Below are 6,000 nucleotides of genomic sequence, written 5' to 3' on the forward strand. Positions count from 1 at the left end.
TGAGAAACAAACACCGGTCTTTAAACACAGGATTCCAGAATAAATTCAACGAAGCCCAGCTTCCCCGGGGAGTCGCCAGGAGTTTATTGGCTGTGCGTTCCCTAAAGCACGAAGTGCGAGACCGAGTTTACACCGTGGCCCCCCATGAACAAAACGCTGAAACGTCGTCCCCTGTCCTGGACCCATGCTCCTGTTCCTGGGAAACTCGCCCAGGACTCCCTTTCAGTCACGTCAGTGGCAAACGTGTCTCAGAAAAGGATAAAAAGACGTGGGACTCAGGCACTGACGAGTGCAGGCGGCCCCCGGGAAGCCAGTCCTGGGGCCCCGGGCCCTGCCGCGGCGGCGGGAGCACCGGGCACGCACGTTCCCTCCGTCCCGGTGTCTCCCTCCTCTCGCTGCTCTGAACTCCACGTAGGTGTCTTCCTTTCGTGGGTGTCCTGCGATGTGTCCTCTCAAAGTTCCGCAGGCCACGGCTCTGCTGACTTTTCCACGGAGCCCCAGGACCCAGGCCGAGCTCCGTGGCCTTCCCAGAGGTCCACGTGGCCACCGACAGTCAGCGGCTTTCAGTGCCGGGCCTGGCAACGGTCTTCTCCTTTTTTACCAGGAATTCGTCTTATCATTTACCCCCCAATACCTGGTGGGCTTCTCCCTTAGCTTCATCTGAGGACTGTGGGCCGTGCCGTGCGGTCTCTGTTGGCCGGTGCCCCTCTTCTGGGAAGTGCTCTTGGCCTCCTCCCGGGTCTGCGGCTTGAAGAATTCCACGTTCTGGTGTGTCTGTGGCAAGTGAGAGAACCTGTCTTTCCTCATCCCGGTGTCTTTAGCTCGGTCTGGAGAACTTGGAGATTTACTTTGGGGACGTGACTGATACCACCTGCCCCGCTCAGGAGGGCTCTCCCTCCGCGCTGCTCTGTCCACAGCTGTGTGTCCGCCCGCGCTGGTGATCACGGGGCCCTCCGCTGCCCCAGCCGTGAGGGTGTGATCTGTGGGGAGCAGACACGGACAGGGCAGAGAGGCCCGTGCAGCAGGAGGAGGTGGAGAAGGCCGCAGGTGCGTCGTGGGGGGTCCGTCCCTCCTCCACGTGGGAGTGCTGGGCGGTGGCTAGACCCGGCGGGGGTGCTGTCTCAGTGCTGCTCCCTCGGAGCGGCCGGGGTTCGGGTTAGACGCCAGGGCGTGTGGTTCGTGGACATTCTGGCCCTGTCTCATCCTGACTGTGGGATCCCGGACAGGTCACTTGACCTCTCTGCATCTGCTCACGGGGTGTGACATCAGCATTTGACAAGTGACGCGTGCACGGCACCTGGCCTGGCCTGCTTCAGTGTATGCTTGGCACATGGAGTGGGGACATCAAGGAAGCCCCCCTCCCCAGATGGGAACGGTGAGACTGGTTCCTCAGAGTGCCCTGAATTGGGGGTTCCACGACACGTGTGTGTGGCAGAGACCCGGGGCAGGCTGGGGAGAGGGAGACGTGGAGGAAAGGGGGCTCAGGTGCCCCGATGAAGGCTGGAGGCAGAGTTCTCTGATGGGCTGGGGAGCTCGGCTTTCCCCCGTCATTGGTCCCGAGCTGCCCGAGAGTGGGAGGGGGACCGAATCAGGGATGCTGTCTGTTGCTGAGCTGGTTGCCGGACACTGTGGGTGGGAGTGTTGCCCTGTGTGGTCCCGCGGAGACCTGTGTGGTCTCCTGCATGCCCAGCGGGTCCCAGCGCCCCAGGCTCTCCATGGGTCCCCCTCCCCCAGGGCCTCACTTCCAGGAGCCCCAGCTCAGGCTGCCAGACGTGGGGAGAGGCAGGGACAGCCACGGGGCACTTGGTAAACTGTGAAGTGTGGCCCTCAGGCCCCAGGGCCGGGACAGGCATGACAGACTTCCGACTTAGAACCCTTCCTGTTTCCTCTTTCCAGCTGGGGCTCTGGGGCGTGTCTGTGGCGAGGAGAAGCGGTGCGGGCTGCCCTTTGTGTCCAGGTGGTTTCGGCACATTAGGTCCTGAATCTTCTGCCTGTGGGGTCGCTTCTCTACGACCCCGGCCTCCGACCCACGTGGCTCCCGCGCTGGGGGGCCCAGTGTTGCCGTGGGGCGCGCTGCCCTCCCTTGGGCCAGCAACCCCTGCAGCGCCTGGAGCCAGGGGTGGGGAAGAGCCCGTCTTTCCCGAAGGTCCGGGTGCTGTTCGTAAAGGGCGTCCCATATCAGTTTGGGTTTTGAATCTAGCGCGTGGCTCTTGACGGCGGAATTTTTGGTGTCCTGACATTTCGTGCTGAGCTGGATCCCACAGAACCTCCCCGCCGGCCCTCCCCGGTCGCGTGCCTCCCCACAACATCTGTGGCCCGGGCCACAGCTGCCTGGCACTCCCGAGGAGGGGTGGGGGTTCTCCCAGCGGGGCCTCCGGCGATGTCGCTCCCTTCCCGGGCTCCCGGGCACCCAGGCACCGCAGGGGAAGGGCCCTTTCCCACCACTGCATCCTCTCCCTCGGAGTTCTGGGTAAGGAGCAGGTTTGCTGGGCTGCTTCTGTCTTGGTGAGTGTAGGTGAGGGGAGGGGAGACCCTGTTTGCCCCTCCAGATATGACGTCATGGGGAGGGGTGACGCTCTCTCGGATCCGAGTTGTCTGTGAGTCCTGGGGTTGGGGAGGGGACACCTGGGACAGCCAAGAACAGGGTGGAGGCTGTAGGCCCTCAGCTTCCACAAAGGGTGTGTGTCTGCGTGGGTGTGTGACAGGCAGGTGGCCCTTTGGTTCTTGTCATGGCCCCGAAGACTGAGGGGTTCAAGGTGACAGATTCTCTCCGCTCAGCTTCCTGAGCCACCCAGTCGGGCCTGACTCCTGGCTTCCAAGCTTCCCTCCAAACCCTCCGACTTTAGGGGAGCGCCCTGCTAGCCAGTTTGGGCAGAACCCCGGCCCTGGCATCTGAGGGGCCCCTCCTCCCCTCCGGGGACATCTTATCACACCAATGCCTCTAGCAAGAATCCTGCTGGCGACTCGAACCAGAAACCCTTCCTCCTGACTCTTCCTCCCAGGGGCCTCCCGTCAAGACCTCACGACCATGTCAGAGAAAACAAAGCGGGACGGAGGCTGTATTTGGAGCAACTGTGTGCAGACAGGCTGGGCCCCGTTCTGAATGCAGCATGGACCCGGGGGACATTATGGCAAGGGGACCTTAGGGCTGGAAGGTTCTGGCTGCACTCACCTCCCAGAACTCCTGGGGACGGCCGCCTAGGGTGAGGAGGCATCGAGGCTGGGATGGGCCCGGGAGAAGTTGGGAGCAGGCCTGCGGTTGGCCAAGCAGAGAACCTTGGTCAGACCCCCTGCTCCCTGGCCGTGGAGTCCCCTTTGCCCGTGAGTCTCATGTCTTGCCCCTGCTGCAAGACCCTGCCGTTGTCCCCCTTGATTCAAGTCTGGCTTTCCTTTCCTTCTATAACAAATGTCATGACTCTCTTCTTAGCAGGGCCCCCCAGTGCTCCTAGGGAGGGGACGTGTGCTCAGGCCTCCAGAGGCCCCAAAGATAGGGCCTGGGCTCCGAGCCTGTCTGGGGGGCAGCCCCTGCCCCAAGGGGACCCAGCTTCCCTCGTATCTTCTGCAGCCATCAGCCCAAGCCCCGTGTCTGGTGTCCAGGACAGGGCCCACAGGAGAGAACAGCAGCCGGAGGTCTGGGGGGGCTGTGGTCAACATGAGGGGCTGGAGGCTGATATCAGCCTGGGCAGAGTGGGCCCTACTGCAACTCCATAAGCATTTATTGAGCTCCTACTGTGTACCACACCTGCATTCTGCAGGACAGAGAAGGACAAGCAGCTCGGCCCTCCCTAGGAGGTCAGGCAGGATCTGCAGGGCCCAGTGGGGTCTCTTGCTGGGAACCCTCACCCAGGACGGGCCCTTGGGGCTAGATGGTGCCCCTGGGCCCATAGCCCCACGCCCTGTGACCTGCAGACTGTCCAGCTATGCGTCTACAGAGCCCTCCTACTGTGCAGCTTTGGGGGCCCAGCTGGACCCCTGCCCGCAGGAGAGTGGTGGAGTGTAGCCAGGGGCTTCTGGCTTGGTAACTGGCCCAAGGAGTGTCCAGACCCTAGCCTGAGCCAGTTGTCTGTGGAGCTGGACCTTTCTGGGAGTGGACCAGGCCTAGCAGTGGCCACTGTCCAGCCTGGGCTGGCAGCTGGGGGCCTGGGGTGTGCGGGGCCTGTAATGGGCTTCACTGCCCCCCAGGCCACGCTTTAGCCCTGCATTTCCTCCAAAAACCAGCTCAGAAGGCCATGTCCTTACTGATGTGTGAGTTATCCTGGAGCAGAGGGACGGTCTGGGAGCCCACCAGCCGATGCTCCAGGAGACCACGGAGTTAGCTCGGGCAGGTCCCGGCTCCAAGGACCCGTCTCCATCCCTGACCAGCAGTGGGACCTGAAGCTGACCTCTTTATGAACAGAGTAGGGGGGCCAGGAGAGTGAAGACCAGCAATAGGGCACCCAGCCCAGGATCCCGCCCCGGCTTTCCCACCCTGCCCTCCCCCACCCCAATGTCTGGACCTTCTGGTGTTTTGTCCTTCCTCCCAGGGGGGCCACAGTTTGGCTCCAGGACCCACCTCTTCCCATGAGAGCCCTCCCGCTGTGGCCTGTTTGAGCTGGCCCCTCCCCTCCCTTTCACTCCTCCCCTCTCCTCCCTCCTTCCCCTTCCCCTCCTCCTCCTTCCTCCTCCCCCTCCGTCTCTCCCCTCTCTCTCTTCCGCTCCTCCATTAGAGCTTGAGCCAAGTGGCTCAGGTCCAATGGCCCCAGGCAGGAGGCCCAGGGAGCTGGCTGACCCCCAGGGTCTCTGTTTCTCTGAGGTCTTCCTGACCCTATAGTGACTGCTCTGTCCTATGCCCCAGGTAAGAAGGGCAGGGGACCTGAGTCTGAGGTTGCGTAAGGTGGGTAGGTGAAGCCAGATGGGGAAAGCTGGAAGGCCCAGGGGCCCCAGCATTTAGAAGGCGGAAAGGCTGATGTGCACCCCAGCTCCAACAGCAGGACACTCCAGCACATCCGAGGCCCAGAAGACAGACCACAGTCCCAGGCTTATCTTGATTCACTTCCTCCTGGTGACCCATTCTCAGGGCGGCCCCAGGCACCTCTGCTGCCAGCCCACAAGGACCCTCACTTATCCGTGCTTGGTCTTTGGTCCTGGCATCCGCAGCTGCGGCCGTAACCCAGCAGGGCCCTGGTGTGGCCCCCTCCCCCTCACTTTTTCCCTTGTTTCCTGCCGAATGCCTATTAAATCATTTCTACGGCTTTACTGAGGTAGAACTGACATTTCCCGAGCCTCACATATTTACAATGTGCGTGGATGCCCCAGGAGGCCAGCCTGGGGGTGGGCACGGCCATCTCATTTGCTCGGTGGGGTTGAGGGTCCCTTGGGAGTGGCCAGCAGGCTTAAGGGAGACACAGTGTGGGGAGGGCGGGAAGGACGCCCGCACACTTGGAGCAGGAAGCCGTACAGTGGAGCAGGAGGGCCTCTGTACAGTGCACGCGGCTGGAGGCCAGGGCCCTGTCCCTGCCAGCTGCCCGGGTCCGGGGGCGTGCAGAACCAGCACAGTGGCTGATCTGGGCTCAGCAGCCTCCTGTCCCCTCCAAGCACAAGAGACTCCTGAGTGCATTCAGGGGCCTGCGGCAAGTAACCAAGGTCACCAAGTTACTCATTGCGCAGAAACTGTTTTTTTCTCAATCTTATTAGAGTAGTTTTCAATCTGGTTAAATCTGGACTAAATTGAACTTGGCATCAGGAAGACCCAGCCACTTAGTTTCTGCATTTGCTTCTAAAGCCTGAGTTTCAAGTGTGCAGAGAGGGCATTCAGGCTCACAGACGGGAAGACGGACGGCTTCATGGAGTTTTGTTCTGAACATCCTGCTTGAGGCCAAATGCAGAAGCCTGCTCAGGTGGTGCTGGTGGACCAGACGGGCTGGGGTAGGGGGAGCCAAACTGTCCTGGCGCCTGGCGCGGCCCCCATCCCCACGGGCAGCCGGGGCAGGATGTGGGCAGGCTCTCCAGTGGAGGGCACGC

Source organism: Lontra canadensis, unplaced genomic scaffold (assembly GCF_010015895.1).
Source record: "Lontra canadensis isolate GAN:19392208 unplaced genomic scaffold, GSC_riverotter_1.0 scaffold79, whole genome shotgun sequence".
Classification (NCBI taxonomy): domain Eukaryota; kingdom Metazoa; phylum Chordata; class Mammalia; order Carnivora; family Mustelidae; genus Lontra; species Lontra canadensis.